We start from the raw sequence: 20,777 nt of genomic DNA, 5'->3' as shown, positions 1-20,777 counted from the left end.
TGCAGTGGGTAAGGCGCTGGCCTTCCACCCGAGAGTTCTGGGTTCGATTCCGGTCATGACAAAAACATTTATGTGTTTTTCTCAAAGCCTGGGTGTTAGTGATTGTCCAAAATTACTAACAACCACCTTATACGAAAAAGCAAAGACATGGTTATTAATAATTATATAAAAAATTCGAGATTCCGCTCGCCTGTGCATCCTGGCAAAGCCATCCAATTTAAGAATATTAAAAAAAAAACAAATTGCTGAATTCAGGTTTGGTTTCATCAAATTGCTGAGTATGGGTCAAATGTATATCTAGTAATACCGGTATGTTAATAATTATTGTTCTTATACATTAAACTCGTTTCACGCGCAGCGAATTTTGTTTCCAGATAAAAACTCGCGCGTTTTTTTTTTCACCAAGTGGTTGCAGTGAAGCGTGGAACTATTATAATATAGCACTTTTCATATTAGACCGATGCGTCGCGGAACAAAACATCTAGTGTATCATCACATCATCAGCCTGTTTTAATGCAGCACTGGAAGACCTCTTAAACTCTGTCAAACATGACTATATTTCTGTCGGATTGTGTTACTAGTTACTACGTACTTTCACACCACTAAACTGCCTCTAAGCTTTTCTACGTTGTCTTGTTTGGGTACCACTGTGTGTCAGTGATGTAGACTCCATACTACGTAGACGATTATTTAAAGCCTACCTTGCTAAACTTGCCGGTATTCATTGGGTTAACCCTTATCATAACAATGATTATTTTATATTCTTTAAAAATAGTTTAATTTGCCAACGACATCTGTCGTATGTAGTGGTTCTCAACTATTCTCAACTATATTCTACGATTACTTTTAAAGATTCCAGAATATATCGTCGCTGTTATGTAAAAAGGGCGAATTAACCAAAATGCTATTTTACAGGAGGAGGATTTTTAACTTTTGACATTTATTTGCTTATAACCTGTAGATGATTATAAATATCTAACAATTTTATAATAAAGCTTAGAAAGAATACTGTCATTATAATAGGTATTATTATATAATATTTTAAAAGACCTAATATGTCACATTTGCTTTTTATTTCGTAATTTTAATTAATTTAATTTTAGTCGATTATCGTTTTAATTACTTTCCTGTGGAGATACAAATTCGCCGTTTTTACACAACAAAACTAGTGGGGTACATATTGTATTTTCATTAAAATCTCGATTTCGCCAAAATGATTGATTCGCCCTTTTTACAAAATTTCGACGATATTTTGTATGACCGTCAGATCACGTGACATCAAGTCCGTCTAGCGAGATGTATGTAATTCAATAGACATGGACAATGAAGCCCAACACATTTGCGCATAATATAATTTTCTATGCTGCAGCTTTGTCCAAAATAATTAGTACTAAGATAATTTAAAAAAATATATTTCTGAATATATCAATAGATTGATTTTAGAAATAAAAAATAATTTTATCTCATGATTTTTATTTATCGTCTAGTTCAGTCATCGACCAACATATTGATTTGTAAAATTTGTGGTCTAAATTCAGCGTATTATTGCGTTTTCTGAATGTGGATAAATTATCTGATATTCTACCTAAGTCATTCGTCAATGTTTTAAATATGTACCTATACGTATTTTTTTTAAATGTCTAGTTTTACGGGTGAAATTGTATTAATTGTTGTGTGACAGACCGCATTTTAGAGATCGGATTTGACAATATTCTTTCTGATTTCCAGTCTACCTCGTTCCAAAAGTCACCCTTCGCCACTGCTGTGTGATTAGATTTGTCTCGTATTCGAACTATATGTGCCAATATTTTACCCATTTCAACTTAAGAATACAAATCTGATTAATTCAACCTAGAACTGATGTAATTCATCGTTTATAAACGCCTTGTGACTTATTATTAAATCTATCTAATTATTACAAAGTCGTGTCTGAAGAAAATCTTGGAAACCTTACAACATTGCCGCGTGACCGACCTTCGCAATATGAATTATTTTCGCACAATTGATTATGCTTCCAACAAGAGCTTCTCAGCTTTATTTAAATACTGGACACGTGAGCTTCCACAGCTTATCGGTATCTGACGCAAACCAATGCCTAATTTGATTAAACCTTATTTTATTACATTATTGTTATGCAATGCCTAAATACGTCAAGCTTTCAACCTGTAGTGAATATTTAAGTACATAAGTACTTGCATTAGATATTATTATTTATACCGGCTTGTCAAAATATACTGTAATACACAGGTTCTCAAACTTATTTCGACCATCGCCCACTTTGAGATTTAAAAAAAATCTAGTACCCCCATATTTTTTAACTTAACTTTTTACATTAGGTACCATCTGTTGCGTATCTTACAGTTATTGCAAATATAATTTTTAAACATGCATTATTATATGGATAGGATAATGATGGGTTGTGACCCATATCATATTTCTGAGATCAAAGAATGTTTCAATGAGAGGAAATAAAACTCATACTTCATATTTAGAAGTATTTTTATTAACATTAAAAGAAGGCTTTTAATTTAAAATTTATCTAATGTGAAGGATGAGTCTGATGCGACGATGTGAATGCTATCAGAAATCGTTGAACAACCGACCATAACCCAGGGTACAGTTGAGAGATTCGCTTCAGCAGCCAAAATTCTTGGTAGCCATTCTTGAATTTAATTTTTAATTCTTTGTTTGTTGTCAGTTCTGTCAGTTCTATAAGTTCTTCTAACTGGGATGATCCTGCTGTGTTGACATTTGAAAAAGGATCCAACACCCAAGTATGTCCATGTTTAAAATGTGTTTCGAGTAGTAAATCGCATCTCTAGTGGTGTCGTGTCCAGATTCCGTCGGATTTTTATGGATATAATTCATCTGCTGTAGCCCCTCTAGTCATTTAATACTGAGTGGTATGATTGCTACAGATGTATGTTTGTGTGGTTTTTCGAAATTGTCGTTTCTTTTAATATAAAATTTATTTTTGTTGACCACAATCTTGGGTATGTGTTTACGAGTAGTGGGGTAGGAGAATCCTTTCCCCCGGTGAAATAATTACTAGTTCTCTGCAATAAGTAGTTGGACCCATTTTCCATGCAAGGCTCCAAATTAGTACAGTCATTGACTCATTCATTACTGATGTGAGTGATAAGACGTATATGTAGATATTTAATTATTACATAATATGTACCTAGGTGCTTAAGATATTCAGCAGTAACTTATATAATAGATGACGAGACGTGCTAATACCCTGATCCATTATCAACACGTATTTTGTAGATCGAATTAAGATAATATGCATACCGTAATGTTCACGTTTATCCATACCTGTAATATCACCCAAGGTGATTGGTAAATGAAACCAGGGATGTACACAGAATCTATTGCACCCTTTTAATCGGCTTTGCTAGCGATGCACCTAGCGTCTCCGATACTCGTAAGGGGCGAACACTACACTAGGCGATTATTTAAAGCCTACCTTCTTAATCAATAATTTCATATTACTTAACGTAGGTACTAACTAAATTACTTAAATAATAACTTAATTATTTTGTATTATACAAAAAAATATAATTTTCCAACGTCTGTCTGTAGGTATCTATGTATTATAAATTGATTTTAGACTTGGTGAACAAGGCGGCATTATAGTAATTCCACTAATTCATAACGAGCTATAACACAAAACACAACTAATTTTGGTAAATTTCACGGATACAACACATACGTAAAAAATGTCTAACAATGTCTAAACCCGAGGCTATAGGTATACAAGCCTAACATGTTTTGTATATCTATAGATATTATATTCAATATTTTTTTTCACGCTGGATCCAATCCGAAACGGTTGCTTCAACGAAACACTGAACCACCGAGACAGTAGATATAATTTTCTAGCCCGTGTTCGAATAGCGGTTGAGCATTTCATACTTATAGATATTTTAGTCCTTGTAGAATATAATATTTTTTGATCAGTAAAATACTGATAATGAACAAAAATCCTGTAACTATGACGGTCCTATGAGTTTCTTTAAGTTCATTAAAACAGCTTACCCACCCTCAAACAGGCACCCTTCGCAACTGATATTCGTAGTATGTTTGGGCCGAGCGCACACAACAACCGCCAAAAATTATATTTAAAAAAAATAATAAATAATAACATAAAAATATACTCTAACATAACCAAATTACCAAAATATATATTCGAAATTCGAAATTTTAAATGAAAGATTAAACCTAAAGAGAATCGTCACTTTCGCCTTTTGTAGTGTTATCTACAAGTAGTAAACCACAGGGCCATTCTGACTACGTAGTTAACACGATAACACTTTTTCGTTATTTTACTTTATCTGAAATGTCACGGATAACACTCGGGTCAATTCTGTATAAGAAGCTGGTTATCTAAATTGCAAGTTAACATTTGCATTTTAGATACCATGATGTATTTCTTATTAGGTAGTCGATGGATTTAGTCATGCGCGAAGTAATTATTTCTCAGTAATTCTATTCCTCCATTATTCAATTTAAATATTTTATTTGTCTTGCCTTAATGACCAATTAGATTCCGAGAGTACCGATGAATGGTCCCATTCATGCAACTATGTGTATTTTAAAATAATACCAGTTGCTTACTTTATTCGATGATATTGTCATACTCCTCTGGGAGGCCATCCATAGACTGAAACCGTATGCGGTTTAGAACCGTGTGCCATACTAAACTTATGATTTCTGTTCATGTAAAATAAAGTATAATCCTGCGTCAAAATTTAGTGTAAGTATATCGGAATTATATTTATTAATCTGTTATGTGTATATGCAGTGGTGGCTCGACGACTTTCTATGTGCTGGGGTTTTGCCATTAATTATTAAATATACATACCTACCTACTTTCTCATATTATACATTATGTACCATGCTACTTATAATAATACGATTGCATCAATGAGGAAATGGTTATTTTTCAGAATAAATAATATGATTATCTGAGTCGTTACTACTTAATCACATCTAAAAAGCGGCTTAAAGATATTAACTTAATTAATAATAATAATTATTATTTAGACTTACCATTATCAGTTTTGAACAACGATAGGTATACAGCGAGCGTTTTTACTCACCTTAGGGGTCATTTGATTCCCTCGCCAGTATGCGTATACTAACGCTATTGCATTTATATCCTTTGTAGAACGAGATTTGTACCACGGCGACGGGTTGGGACTAAGTGACCCCGTCAGCGAAAAATAACCGCCATAGTTTTCTTAATTTGTACATAGGTGTCACCGTGAAATGGTGTGTATTTATTTTAATTAATTATTTTAATACCGCGTAATCATAATTATGTTATTAACTACATAATTTACAATCATTGCTTTATTTATTTGTATAATAATAATAAATATCTCTATAAAATTACGACGATGATATCAATTACATAATTCATGTAATTAAGTAGGTAGAGGTAGACAATGATAAAAATATCGGACGTGTATTTTTGACATGATAACGATGTGGGAATGGTTCCTACGAACCCTCAAGGTAGAGCCGCCCCTGGTGTATATGCCTAATGAAAATGAGCCGAGTTTAAAAAATGTACATACATTTGGTACAATATACCTACATAGGTACATAATAGCAATCAAAATGTTATGCGTACAATACTCACATAATATTGTGTAAATAATATATTGAGTACGTTATAAACTCATGGGATGATAGGTATAATTACTTATTTAAAATATGTATTATTGATAAGTTAAACTATCGAAGTATCACTTAAATGTAATCTAAAAATTCAATGACAATAAGTATTGCTTATACCAGGGATGGCTAACCTTATTTTATACATTTTTATAAAAAAGATTTACAAAAAAATATATACTTCAGTAAGTACTTACTTAAGTATATATGATATTAAAAAATATTGACGACATAGCCGTGCGTATTTTCTTCGGTTTTTCATAATATTATGTTTAGGTACCAATCGATGCAGAAACGGAAATGACGAAATACATCCATAAATAACGACAAATCGCATTATATAAAGACTATAAAGAATTTCAGGCCAATCATTTTAAAGAATAATCATTACGTTTAATGTAAATATACGATTACATAGGTCGGTCCTTAGGATCGGGGAATTAAAAATAAAAATATAAGTACAATCAACAAACCTTATGATATTAATTATCGGCAGTCACTCAAATATAATAACTGCTAGTTATTTCACCTCCAACATAATCTCTAAAAATGGAAAACCGCTCAGTGATAGAGAATATAATATGAAAGAAGAGTAGTTTAAAAATGCTTCCACGATCTCTTTGAGTAATTTGAAAATAAGGAAAAATTTATTCAAAGAATAAAAGATATGCATTCGGCTAGAAATACGGTGAAAAACAGAATATCAATAACTCAAATTTAATTTTTAAACCTTTTTAATAGAACTCTTTTAAAAACTATTTTTTTAGAAAACTAAAAAAAAAAATCGCCATAAAAAAACTGCTTGGCACGTCGCAGTCGAAAAATGTTATTTGGGAAATTTTGGCACGCGTACGTAAAAAGGTTCGTCATCCTGACTTATATCGTTTACGTATTGTTTTTATATTTTGCAAAGACTCAACTTTTCCCATTATAACCGATAAGATAACTAAGTGATGACTGATGAGTGATGTGATGACTCCTATACGTAATGTGTCAACATTACTTATATGACTAATATTCATTACGTATTAAATAATATTATTATCAGAAATATACTTATTTTGCAGTAAATGTCTGAAATAATATCTAATGCATAACGTACTTTGGACCAGTATTATTTTTAGCTTTAATTTCAAATGTCATCTGTCATGTCATAATAATTATATTAATATAATCCGGGAGGGCATAGGTTATTTTTTTTTTTAAATAATTTGATTGAGAGAAGAAACCATTTACCGATATTGTTTTCTTGGATGCTAATAACAGCATATTATGCGATTATTATCATCATGTTAAAAATCTTAAAATCATCACGATCAAGCAACGTTTACGCAGCAATAAAATAATTAGCATTTACATTTTGTATTTTCGAAAATATTATAGTCTTTTTAATGGTGGACAATAATACTATTATAATCTCTCTCAAATCCTAAGTAACATCGCATATGCATTTCGCCGTATCACACTTCACCGTGAAATGTTCAAATCAAATCAAATTTATTTATTTTACATATAATGAACATAACAAATTATAAATTCAAAGCGTTCACGACATGACATAAAATAAGTATTCATAATTTAAAAAAATTAAAATACCGAGAAGTGTGAGTTAATAATACAATGAGAAATAAAATAACAAAGTAAAAGTAGATGGAAGCACACAGAGTGAACTTTGATAGACTCTATCTTAAAAACTTATAAAACAACGTCCGCCTAAATTCACCTCACGTAAGTGGAACATATCAATATCCGAAGCGATTTCATTAAAAATGGTTATTGCCCTCCCAATTGGCATTACTAATGGCAGGTTAGTTCGGCACCGTCGAAGAACAAACAACGGATGCCCTCGATTCCTAAGGTAATTATCAGAGACACACAAGCCAACACCACCGAGAATGGCAGAGTTCACATTTACGCCGCGTATAAGTCTGAAAAAATATGTAGCTAAATAAAGATCCCTTCTAAGTTTTAAGCTACAGTATGTAAGCATCCCTAAGAGAAAATCAGTCGGATAGAGCCATGGATAATATCCATACAGCCGAAAGTAAAGGAGTTCAAAATTTTCTTTTGGACTCTCTCCACCATAAGGCCATACTTCAACTGATGCGGGGCCCAAACGATAGACCCACTCTCAAGTCTGCTTCTAACTAATGAGTTATAGAGAATTTTTAGTACCGTAACATCCGAAAAGACCCGGGAAGTACGCAAGACAAAGCCCAAAATCTTTAGCGCCTTTAGCCGTATAATCCTATATCGCTGTTGTATATGACCGTCCAATCTCTTTGGATTGTATAGTACTGACATAAAGTTCATGACTAAATAAAACACGGTTCTTGTCGGTTTACACTTGAATTCATGAATTATGCCAAAATCAGCTGTGAAAATTGAGTTATTTTTCATATTGAATCTAATAAAACTGGAGACCGTGTTTAGATTGATTCAAATTTAATATAAATACGTATGGTTACATAATTTTTTCCTGCCAGACCCAAGCACCACCTGTCGGGTTTTTTAAACAGCCTTTGGTTAATCAAGCGATCGTGTGGAAAGACCGAAGTCTCAGACAATAACCCCACCCCACACGTTGCTCGTCGATAGTGTCCGAAAGCTTTAAGGCGGAGTGTAATATTATAATATATTATTGAATATAAGGACTCATAAAGGACTGAAGAACTTCATTGAAAACATATTTTCTTCAGAATTTAAAAGATACAACATCAAAATTGGCACTTTTTGATGTCAAGAGTAATTTGAGTATCAAGTCTTTTTGAGCAGAGCGTCGGAGCGGAGCTCGGAGCAGGAGCACGGAGAAGTGGAGCTGTGGGGTTTTACCCGGATCAGGAACGGAGCCGGAGCACCGAAAATTTGTAGTGCTCCACTCATGGCCCCCACATCCTGAAGCGGGCCCCAAGGCCAGGATCGTTGTCGCCCCCCCCCCCCTACCTATCGCAACGGTTAAAGGCAATGTGACGCTCTACAGTAGCGTTTTCCAAATGGCGTTCACGGTAAAATTAAGAGTATTTAGTGTATTTTTATAATTACATCCACTTTAATTATGGAGTTATCAAGTAATGACGCAATTAAAAATTACATCACACAATCATATATTCTAAAATATAACCAGTATGAAAGGAAAGCAGGCGACTTTTTGTACTATTAGAGCAAATTTGTGATGTGTGTTTATCTCACTTATTTGGTTGACTCGCCACGCCGGGCCCCCCATGAGCCCGGCCCCCCAGGCTAGAGCCTTGTCAGCCCCCCCCCCTTATGGGGGCCATGGCTCCACTACTCCGGATGTTTTTTTTATTGTTTTTAAATTTTCGTCCTAAAATTAATTCTAAGTGATAAGAGGCAGATAATTAAAGACGATTTTTTGTCGGAAATTTTGTTTAATAATAATGAAAATGACGAATAATAATCTTTATTTTAAAATTACATAAGTATTTTCTTTAATTTTTAATATAATACACATATTAAAACTTTTTACCCTGAGCGGAGCAGACCCTGGGGCGGAGCTGGAGCAAGTATTAGGTCCCGGACCGGAGCTGGAGCGGAGCAACTCAAAAAAGGGTCCGCCCAAACCATCTGTTTTTGAGTAATCCTTTACTTATTATTACTTATTATATACTTAATGTATTTAAAAAAAATATTGCACGATTATCGTAAAATACTGCGACCATTTTGGTCGCCATCTTGGATATCTCGTCCTATAGACTTTCAACAACATTTTAGAATTCAGCACCCCTAAAAACATAATATGATTTTGATACCTTACTTGCAAATATTAATTTAATTTTATGCACATTTATAAGTAATTTTGGAAACATAGCCGCCATTTTGTTGGGGGATGATTTTCACGTGGCTCCCCTTCCTAAACGTCGACGATAGGTGTGGACATGATGTTTTCCAAGTTTGGTGCTTTCTTTGAAAAGTTTAGTTTTCTCCTCTAAAAAACGCATGCAAGAGCGATTATTCAGGGTTCAGCCGATTGCTGTATTCATGCGAGTGAAAAATCTTTATTTCGAAAATATCGGGTGTTGCACACGGTAGCAGAATTTTTACCGCTTCCTCATGTACACCTTTTGAAAGCCTTTGCAACTCTCGACATCCAAAAAAATTATAAATCTGCTCTATTCTGAATTTCAATACGTGCAACTAAGATTGCATTAGTTTATTGAATAAACCCTATTTATTATCCCTAAGACTTTGGCTTATTCCCCAGTCGGGGTCGTTTACCCTTGTGCTAACTCAATTAATGTAATTCTTGTGAGTTGACCAAAAAGTACAAAGTAAGATTTGCATTCATATGCATAGCTATTTTTTCATTAGAAGTTATACCTATTTAAATATCCAGTCACGTAGTTACAGCTGCATATTATTATCCGCCAGTTGTCCGAGGCATTAGAATTCCTCTTCCGGCACTGCTCATAATCCACTTTCTACGTTCAGTGACACGCCCGCAATAACAATTCGGAAATTGGACAGTCGGCATAATAAATGTGTTCTCTTTTCTTTATATGGAAGTCATTTCTACTCTTTGAGGGCCTATTTTCCTTCTATATTTACCCACTAACCGAGCCAATCCATATTGTAAATGCAGTGACGTCCCGTGGGGGTATGCAGATTGAGCGTCGTTTGGGGGCGGCATATCGAGGAGAATCTACTAAATAACGTAATATAAACTAAATTAAACTTAGAAAATTCACCTCACTGGTTGGAAACAAAATGTATTAATTAACATAAAAGGTTAAACAGGGCCGTAATATTTTTGTCGGGTTCGCAATGTCTAGTTTACTTCCGTTGCCCTTCGAAGTCCTTGGTGATCAGAAACGAAACGAGCACGGATGATAAAAAATGGGGCGGCATTATGGCGCTTACAAGGGGCGGCATTTTGTCTAGAGACGTCACTGTGTAAATGTATCCTACTAAAATACGCTAAAGAATCTTATACTTGTAGGACACTTTAACATCTGTCAAACACCGCAAGTTTCTTCTCTCTAATCCAGTGGTTCTTAAGCTTTTCGAAGTCACGGTGCACTTTTGATCATAAGAAAAAATTGCGGTGCACCAAAGTCAAACGGTCAGAAAACAAAGAAAAATATGCGGACATAACTTTTATTACAAATTAAACGGATTATAATATAACTGTCAAAGAAAAAAAATATAAAAGAAAACATATATACATGTAAAAACTGTAACAAAAATTACCCTTAACAAAATGGAATGTATTTGATGTGAAAATCAATTAATGTGATAAGTACCTGAGCTTGTCGGATTTTGCAAATTTCAGAAAGATTAGGTAGAATATTTGATATTCTTTCTCGTTTTAAGTTTTTATATTAGTTATTGTTGAGAAACCTGTAACAAGATATAGAGAGCTGATAGGTATTCGTCTTGGACAGAAATCCAAAACTCCTCCATAGTTATATCAGAAAATTTAATTTTTAGATTACGATCCGTGGACAAGGTGGCCAATTTATTCTTCTTCATCTTTGTACGAAAATTCACAACTCGATGCATCAATCGTAGCAAATAGATTTCGTATCCAGTTATAATTTTCTATATTTACGGAATGAAAATAGAATCGTTTCTTCCAATAAAGTTAAATATCCCGTCATAGCGGAAATAATTTCGTGCGATCAATTCGGCAAAATCGAAATCAAATAAGATCTTTCGACGGCTTTCATAATTTCGCGAAGGGCTTTTTCGGTTTTCACGGTTAAGAACCACTGCTCTAATCAGTCGAGCCAGTGTCCACTACTATAGTAGTAAGTTATTGCTCATACTTCGAACGCAATATGTTAAACTGTTTATAGAGAATCATGATTGTTGCGTATTAAAATAAATGGTAATCATTTGAACGAAGTAAGGAATCGAAATCTTCATTTATTGCGAACTGGTATCCGCGTTACATTCAAAGATAATCAATAACTACCACTTCTATCGAAATTCGCAATTCAGTACTAAGTACGGTCTGAATATGCACATGGACACCACGAGTCACATACATTAATCCCCGTCGTTCACCAGTTTTCTTGCATCTTTCTGAGTCATGCTAATATCGAGTAGTTCCGCTATGCCCCTCACAAGGGGAGGGGGCTGACAGGGCTCCGGCCTAGGGGCCCGGCGTGGCGGGTCGACCAAATAAGTGAAATAAACGCACATTAAAAGTTTGTTCTAATAGTAGAAAAGTCCTGGGTCTGGCAAATACACTTTTTGTTTTTCAATTTGTGTTTGGAGTCAGAGTATGGACCTAATAGGTTGAGCAAGTGGCCAACATCCATTTCTCGTAAAAACAAAATCTGTTAATACAACCTCCACTCAGTGGGGGGCCATATGATCCTCTTAGGATCAAGCATGGTGAAGTAAAAGTATCTTTGCTTTACAGTGACAAAGGCTGCCTGTTAAATGTAGTTGGGCTGTATTAGATAACTGAAAAAAGTCCCGGAGCAACCATATTAACAGGACTTGAATTTGAATCTTGTTCATCTTCAGTATTTTACTGAACAAAAAATATTATATTTTACGTTTTTATGATAGATATTACACGAGACACTTTATTTTTTTTAAAGCAATGCCCAACTGCGATTCGATCTCCGGCTGGTAAATTCTAATGTCTGTTTTGAGCGTTTTAACCGTGAGACCAGTTGGCATTGAGTCCATCGCAGCTAAATGAATCTACGTATATTATAGGCTTACAATACCTACATCCTCGGGTGACTGACACACATACAGGACACTCATTTTTACACCGTGTGTGTGTTTTTTGCAATACGTGTGTAATTGTATGTATGTGTCGTATGCGTGAAATGTTTGTCATAGCTTGCAGCCTTTTTTTCATTATATTAGTTTATTAGTGCCATAGCTGGTTATGCATTAGTGTCATGTACGTGTCGGTATGGTTAGGCAGGCGGAAAATCAATGTATTACAATATTATATAGTAGGTACCTAGTTGGAAAATTATATCATTGTGGTAGAATATAAAATAATAAAGTTATTAGATATTTAAACACGTTAATGGGCAATGGAAATTATTTCTCATAAGAGGATATGCTTTAATTTAAATAATATCCTAGTATGAAGTCTTCACCACTGATGTTTTGTTATAATATTGTCTACAAGTTCGCTGTTGTAGGAGTAAGCCACACATTGATTTCACACCAAGTTTGTTTGTACAAAAGCTTAAATATTATTAATGTAAACTTGTAAGTAATTAGCCACTCATTACTCATCAATTAATTCTCAGTTTTAATACTTTACCACGGCTAAATAAATAGTAAACTAACAACAGTACATAAAGGTACATTAATGTTTTTATAAATTAAATGGAAACAAAGTGGTTTGTTTAAATAATAACTTAGATAGGTACTTAGTAAATATTATTATGTAGATGAATTCCTAGCGATGTTATTTATTTACTAAAAATACGCATCGATTTTGATACGCAGCCAATTCAATACGTACGTTTATATGTACTATAATTACTACATAAGAGTAGGTACAGATTTCAGTTATAGTAGTTTATTCACTGTAAGTACTAGCATGATCAAGTAATTGAAATTTATTTCGAAATGGTGGCGAATTGATAAACTTTCATAATTTTTGCCAATGGCGACGATTTCGTTTTTGGACTCTTTCAGGCCTTCAAGAAACCTCGTTAAAGAGTTGACACATTTGCAATCAGCTTGACACCACAATTTTAAACACTGTCATGTATTCTTATTTACCAGCAAAGATTACCAGGTGGCAGTAGGTACGAGTACCACTTGTTAATTTCTTTTATTTTGTTAACTGTCAGTTCATGGTGGAACTGCATTGTATTGTGTTTAATTTAATAAAACGCATTTTTTTGTAGTACTTATTCCACTTTTAATCAATAAATTAGGACCGGTTTCGTCCGCCTCAGAGGGACATTTTCAACTGAAAATATCCTCTTTTTCAACTGCTGAAAATGTCCCTCTGAGGCGGATGAAACCGGTCCTAATTTATTGATTAAAAGTGGAATAAGTACTACAAAAAAAATGCGTTTTATTAAATTAAACAACAATACCACTTGTTAACATTCTCATACGTTTTTTTCCCTGTCTCCCCCTATTTCAAATGTTTACGTTCATATTCTGGTGTTTCTGGCTCAATTGTCTGTGAGCTGCGGCCACCAGCGCTTTACAGAATAATATTTCAAAAATGTATTTATAAAATTATGAATTGGTTGAATACTGAAGAAGAAATTGACAATTTTTCTATTTTATCTTTTTTTAGCGATTTCATCGATAAAATTACGAACACATCATCTAAATTAAAATTAAAGAAACTCTTTCTTTCGTAACTTCGCCTTTTCAGATGACAAATGAAAATTTCATAGGACTACAAACGAGATAAACATCATTTTCAGTATTTAATTTAATTAACTGGGCTAACATTAAATATGCGTTATTGGAAATGAGTCATGACCATGTAGGCACTTAAAAACCATTTTAATAATACCACGGTTAAAAAATTTTGATCGAAGTTATACGTTGACCAAGAATCAAGTCAATTCAAAGAATTGACAACAATTGCTTTATTAATATTGTCGATTTTTTTCTACTAAGTACTGTATACTGTGAAAGATCATTCAGTGTAATGCACTTCATAAAAAACAAATATCGAAGCCAGTTGACAGATAGAAATAGCCACGCGGCTCGCAAAGTATTGAGGAATTTTCATTTGCATTATTTTTAAATGAATAGATACTTATGTACTAAAATTTTCAAATGTCTTTTATTAAACGGACTTGTCTATAAATAATTGATCCATTTTTTAGTAAATAAAATTTAGCTTTAATTTTTTCAATCACAACAAAAGTGAAATTTGGTGCGGCCACCAGACGTTTCCATAAAACTGTCAATGTCAATTGTGCGGCCGCAGTTAAATTTCACGTGAGAACCACCGTTGTAGTCTTAATTTTATATTTAAGTTTCTCTAAGATTTAAGTAGTTATTTATGACGGTTCAGTTTTAACAAAATTTAACTTTGAATATTCTACTTCTTCCTCGGGTCTCTTTCCTCCTATAGTCCTGCACGCCGTGCACCTCCAACGCACCTTCACTCAATTGATCACCTATACATGGAATTCCATTTGGGTGTCGTATGGATTCTTTGTAGAACCCGCGTGTTTGCTATACTGTTGACATGTATTGCCCTCATGTAGGTACGATATAAGTTTAACATGTACGGAGACTTGGTTTGTATTGTCCTATATGTTATACAGCTCTTCACTCCTTGTCTTATTCTCCAGACTTCATCTTCCTGCGTGAGTCCAAACATCTGCCTCACTACTTTCCTTTCAAAAGAATCAAACATTCCAGCCACAGAAACTCTCCACGATTCGCTCCATGCGTTCGCCAACTAGTTGCTGTGGAAATGCGACATGAACATAGCACACTACACATTGTTTAGTCATACTTATTTGTTTTCATTGTACTAAGAATACAATTTGCAGATGGTGCTGGATAGTTTTTAAATTTCAATTATATCCTGGCCTAACCAAGCCACAAAAGATAAAAAAAATTCGCATATCTACAAAATATCTAAAATTATGCCATTAAATCATACATAATTTTACATGTTGTATTGCTGGAGGAATATTTTTTATCTATTATAGTTTGGTTTAGGCAGGGCTTAATCGAATTTTAAAAACCATTGCAATTTGTACATGTTCTTAGTTCAATGAAAACAAATAAGTATAATTCACAAAGTTTAGTGCACTATTTATGTCGAATCTACACAGCCTACCTCCACTTTTCGCCACTGATGGGTATAACTATAGCCTATACCAGGGTTGGCGAACCTTTTTGCGTACGCGTGCCAAAATTTCCCAAAAATATTAATTTTCGACTGTCTTACGTGCCGAGCAGTTTTTCATTGGTAAATAGTTTCTAAAAATTCTATTATACTTGATAATGTTCTAGATACCACTCAAAGTGCATAGCACATATTATAACTTTTTTCAATTATGCCATACATCTCGGTCCACCAATTTTGAAACTGTCAGCCAGAATTACAGCTCCACCAAGTTTTTGTTTCTTATTTGGTACAGCCATTTTAGGGTATAAATGAAATTGATTTTATTACTTATTATCTGTATTATCTGTATTACTTACTTAGTTTGGTTCTTTACGCACAAATTGTTACCATAATTGCTCCGATCAGATGACACATTCTTTCGCTACAGTGGTCTCAAGCATTGTAAATCGATCACAATCAGAAGTTCGCGGTGTGGTTTTCCCCCGCCGCCTGATGAGGTTAGTGCGATACTATTATATGTGACGCATAAAGTCTAAGAACCGACCGATGCAATTATATTTTTACATCAAATGTAATGCTTATTATTGAAGAGTATTTGCCTATTTTTTATACAACGTGAGAAAATAATACTTATAATAATAATAAAATTTAATTTACAAAATAAAACATTCGCATGCCATGCAAAATCATCTCGCGTGCCATAGGTTCGCCACCACTGGTCTATACTATATAATAATATTATATAGTATAGATAGATAGTATAGAATATATATTATATAGATATTGGTCTGAACTACGGTTTAATTTGGTATTTCCGTAGACTTCCTTGGTCCGGTTCGATTCCTCGATTCGTTACTCTATTTCAGCGAATGTTTCTACACCCAAAATAAAATACATATCTATGTATTCATATATATTTTTAAACCGCCATGAACCTTACTTAGTAACTATAATAACATGACCTTACCAATAATTGATAGGTAGTGATACCCCCTCACGAACATCGCAAATACTCTTTCCCACCATCTATTTCTATTGTATGTATGTCCTATTTCCTTCGCAGCCATTTATCATAAAAAACAGGGTTAGCATTGTCTAAACAAGATGTATGTAAATAAGTAAATATGTATTTCTTGTCTACCACTCAGAATGCTTTTAGTATGAACAATCGATACGATAACACTATTGTTTCAAAAGTTCACATTAAAAAAAATACATCATTTGGCAACAACAAACTGCCAACTACTGCTTCGTGTCCAAGGTTTTTACTAAAGAATTTTGCTGATTCTCACTCAAGCTGCTTATTACAGAAGACCATAACTTTGAATAAGTATATGTTAGTGTTATATTAGATTACATATTGTAGGTATTGGTATTTTGTGTTTTTATAACACGGAAGAGTCACTCATAATATTATGTCAGTACTGTTCGTGATTTTGTCTTGCAGCATCGACAATTCAAATCAAAATCTCAAGATTGGAGGTAATAAATAGGTAAAGTTTTGAACATGTGTACGTACACAATTGAAGGGTGGGTTACAAAAACAACATAAGTATATCAGTTTTTTTCATATTTGAAATTTATATATCATTTTGTTTAAAAAAATGTTGTCTATAAATGGGTGGTTCACAAGAATTATGGATCAAGTCCATCAAAATGGATCCTGAGATATTTGGACCTAAAGTTAAAACTCCTTTTGTAAAATTCAGAAATGTTTTCACTGTAATATAGGTACTTACCATATTTTGATGGTACATGGATCAATTTTAAATGAATAGTTGAAAGATAAAGTACACATATTTAGGCTTTATTAATATTAACAGATTAATGTTAGCAAATACATCTTTATACTGCTGAAGGAACTGTCAAAATGGACATGATTCACATTCAATTTGATGTCTTATCAATACTAGTATTGCCATTTATGCAATTGTGATATTAACACACAATTTATAGAAATCTGTTTTATCTAGCAACTGAAACAAAAAAAAAACAAATTTTATGAAAATTGGACTTGATCCATAATTATTGTGAACCACCCAAATAATGCTCGTATTTACGGTCATTTCAAAAACAGCACTTGACATGAGTTAAAAGGTGTTAAAGTTAATTATGATTCCAGCAAAAAAAAAACATTTGTAAAAAGGAAAAAAAAATTTCTACAAATACATCACAATAATTATGTCAAATGACATCTGTCCATTACATATTTTTCTGATAGGTACTTCAAAAGTTGTAATGCTTATTATTTATCATTGAAACATAACCACATATTATGTAGTATGTCATCATCATCAGCCGGGGTCAACCCACTGCTGGATGAAGGCCTCCCCAAGCTTCTTCCAACTCTCTCGGTCCTATGTTGTTCGCTGCCACGTATTTCCGCCGAACTTTACCAGTTCGTCAATCCAGCGGCTTTTAGGGCGACCCTGTGGCCGTTTCGTAGCCCTTGGGTACCACTGGATGACGGCATTTGTCCAGCGGCCGTCCTTTCGGCGAGCAATGTGCCCCGCCCATCTCCATTTCAGCTGTTTGGCAACGTCTATTACATCGCGTACTCATGTCTGCTTCCTAACCCATTCGTCACCCATGTATCAAGTCAAAAAAAAATAATTCATAATTCACAAGTGTTCTCTATTTACTTTCGTACTTATACTTTCTACAGATAATATCATAATCCCGGTAATTCGGGTTTTAATAACGGATCAAGAAATGGAGCTACATTCTAGGATTACAACCCCTATTTTTCATAGCTTATACAAAGAAGTAGATACCTAAACGTGTCTCTAAGTAAGTAAGTGTATTATAATAACATACTTAATATCCCTCTATGTGTAGGACTTTCGCTCATATTTCAGAGAAAATTGCAAAGAAAAAGCAATCTATCGTTTGACATTTTGACAAGGCATATCACTCTCGTTCGGGGCTGACTAATATTATTACTTATAGGAAAATGCCTCCCTCGCTTTCCATTGTCAAACTCATTTAATAGTCATCGTGGGAGGTTTTAAAAGCATCCTATAGATGAGTCACAGCTATTATCCGGGTTTAGGTATAGGAAAATTCACTGGAAAGTCTTTCTCATTCAGTAGGGGTGAATCATTTTCCCCTGAATCTGGAGGCTTTTTGTTCGTATGAAAGTAATTTCTATTACTGATAATTGAGTAGGTATTGGTAAGAGAAAAGAATTTTTATTGGTTATCAATTAAACACTGTGGACATGTGTGGTAATTGTATTAAGTATATATTATGTTGGCATATACTAAAAAAATATTATTAATAAAGCATTTTTACTGTGTGATCAAATATATATTTTTTTAGGCAATAAATTTAAAAAAATAAACAATTTTTCTCGTTTAAATAATGCTAACCAATGATTATTGTAACTGATCGAAATCCCACACTTAATGTCTGTACAGATTTATAATACTATCTCTATCGAAATCACTTTCTTTTCATTTCGCTGAATATACTTTCACCGGATAATATTTTTGGCAAACTCCATGGCAATCATGGCTTGATATAGTATAATCACTTGGATATAGCAGAGGCAAACCAAGAATAGATACAACGCAAGTTTTTGTCGATTCATTTGTTTTGCGAATCGTCGTTCAGCTGTTTAAACCTCCGATGTGACTGACAAAATTCAAATGTTACACAAGAAACAAAATAAGCACAAACAAGAACGTAAACTTTCAATATTTTTGTGTTAATCTGAATAACCCTAAATAGGTGCATAGATATAGTACATAGACACAATAGATCTCTTTCTTTTAACTTTATTTATCTAACTAAATAATAGGCAGTAAATGGATTGTCATCATCGAGTGTTTGTAATAGTTCCGATGAGATTTCTATGTAGTAGTACCTAGAGTAGTTATGTAAATTGGAAATACAATTAAAATTAGACATGGCAATTCAGAGATTTTTATTATTAATTATACTTTAATTTTGATGGAAGGCATACGGAAAACTGAGGGTTTTACTAAACTATACGGTGTAGCTAAGAGAAAATATAATATATACTTAATATGCATATAAAAAAACCATTTTGACAAAGTGTCATGTCAGATTAGAACTGCTCGACAACTAAATAATAGATTTTTAAAAACTTAAAAAAATTACCTACCAAATGAGCGAATTTTACCTGATCTTGCCACAGGTTTTATAAAATCTAAGATTCATATAATCTTTTTAGCACTGCAACAGGCCATGCAGCCTAATGACAGTAGTATAGTTATTAGTAATAGAAGTGGAACAATCACAGGTACGTATGCTTTTAGAAAATCATATAAATATTTGGTTACCTCACCTGGATCGAACTGAGAGCCCCCGGATGAAAGACCACCATCTTACGCACTGGAGTCGATTATCGACTAATAAAACATCTGTAGAATGTATTATAATTTATATTATACCTTTGCAAAACAGTGTTTACCAAGTACCTAAATGCGAACTCAATTATTAAAGTGATGCAAAGGTTTTCTGAAGAAATAAGTCGTTATATATATATATATATGTGTTATTATGAAGGATCAGTGCTTTAAAATATATTGTGTGGAATTACTATACCTAGACATATTGTGTTTTATTTTTATGAATACAATTTTCAACGAAGCATTGATAGTTCCCCGCCCAAGGCTGACTATATTCTGACCGTGGCACTGAATTGTTAATTACGATGGTTAGCCCTAATAATTATTGATTATTTTCGAATGCAATGCGGTAACCTGTCCTCAATTACTGCAGATTTTCGATTTCATATTTCGTTCAAAGTATTAACATTTATTTGAATATGCAACAAGCATCATTTTCTGCAAACAGTTTACCATACTATTGCATTCGAAATAGGTATGAGCAGTAACTAGCACTACCATTGAAGTTTACAGTTTCGTGTCACGGTCTGACTATAATAATGGGCCTTGGTTAACACCATTAAAGTAATTTCTAAAATATGTATCCAGAGAGTTTAGCACAGGGAACTGAAATACCTAACGAGCGTGGAGAAGCAGGCAACCTATCTCGAGTGTGGAAGAATACTGTATAAACTTAAACACTTGTCAAGAATACGTCATACGTCAAATACTGACAACTGCCCTCGGTTTATGCACTGACTCTCATTTAATATTGGTGTATTGAAGGTTGCAACACACACTATCGCACGTCTATAATGCGTGGTTAATTTTCGTAGGACACTCACACATTCAAAACCCTGCGTCAAAATGTACTGTATTGGTATATAGCCTATCTGAATTCTATTTATTAATCTGTTCTGTGATAATGTCATACTTGCAGGCGCAGAACA

At 33.6% G+C, this 20,777-nt stretch overlaps 1 protein-coding gene across 1 annotated transcript in view; it reads left to right on the top strand.

The window, feature by feature from the left end:
- The window catches only part of LOC147063264 (uncharacterized), a 138,048-nt gene that overhangs the window by 12,133 nt on the left and 105,138 nt on the right, over nucleotides 1-20,777 (top strand). The window lies entirely within an intron of this gene.

This window comes from Rhyacophila brunnea, unplaced genomic scaffold, assembly GCF_057557595.1.
Source record: "Rhyacophila brunnea isolate RB1 unplaced genomic scaffold, BYU_Rbru_1.0 scaffold_9, whole genome shotgun sequence".
In the NCBI taxonomy this organism is placed as follows: Eukaryota; Metazoa; Arthropoda; class Insecta; order Trichoptera; family Rhyacophilidae; genus Rhyacophila; species Rhyacophila brunnea.
The sequence above is the reverse complement of the archived record's forward strand: the minus strand, read 5'-3'. Positions and strand labels throughout refer to the sequence as shown.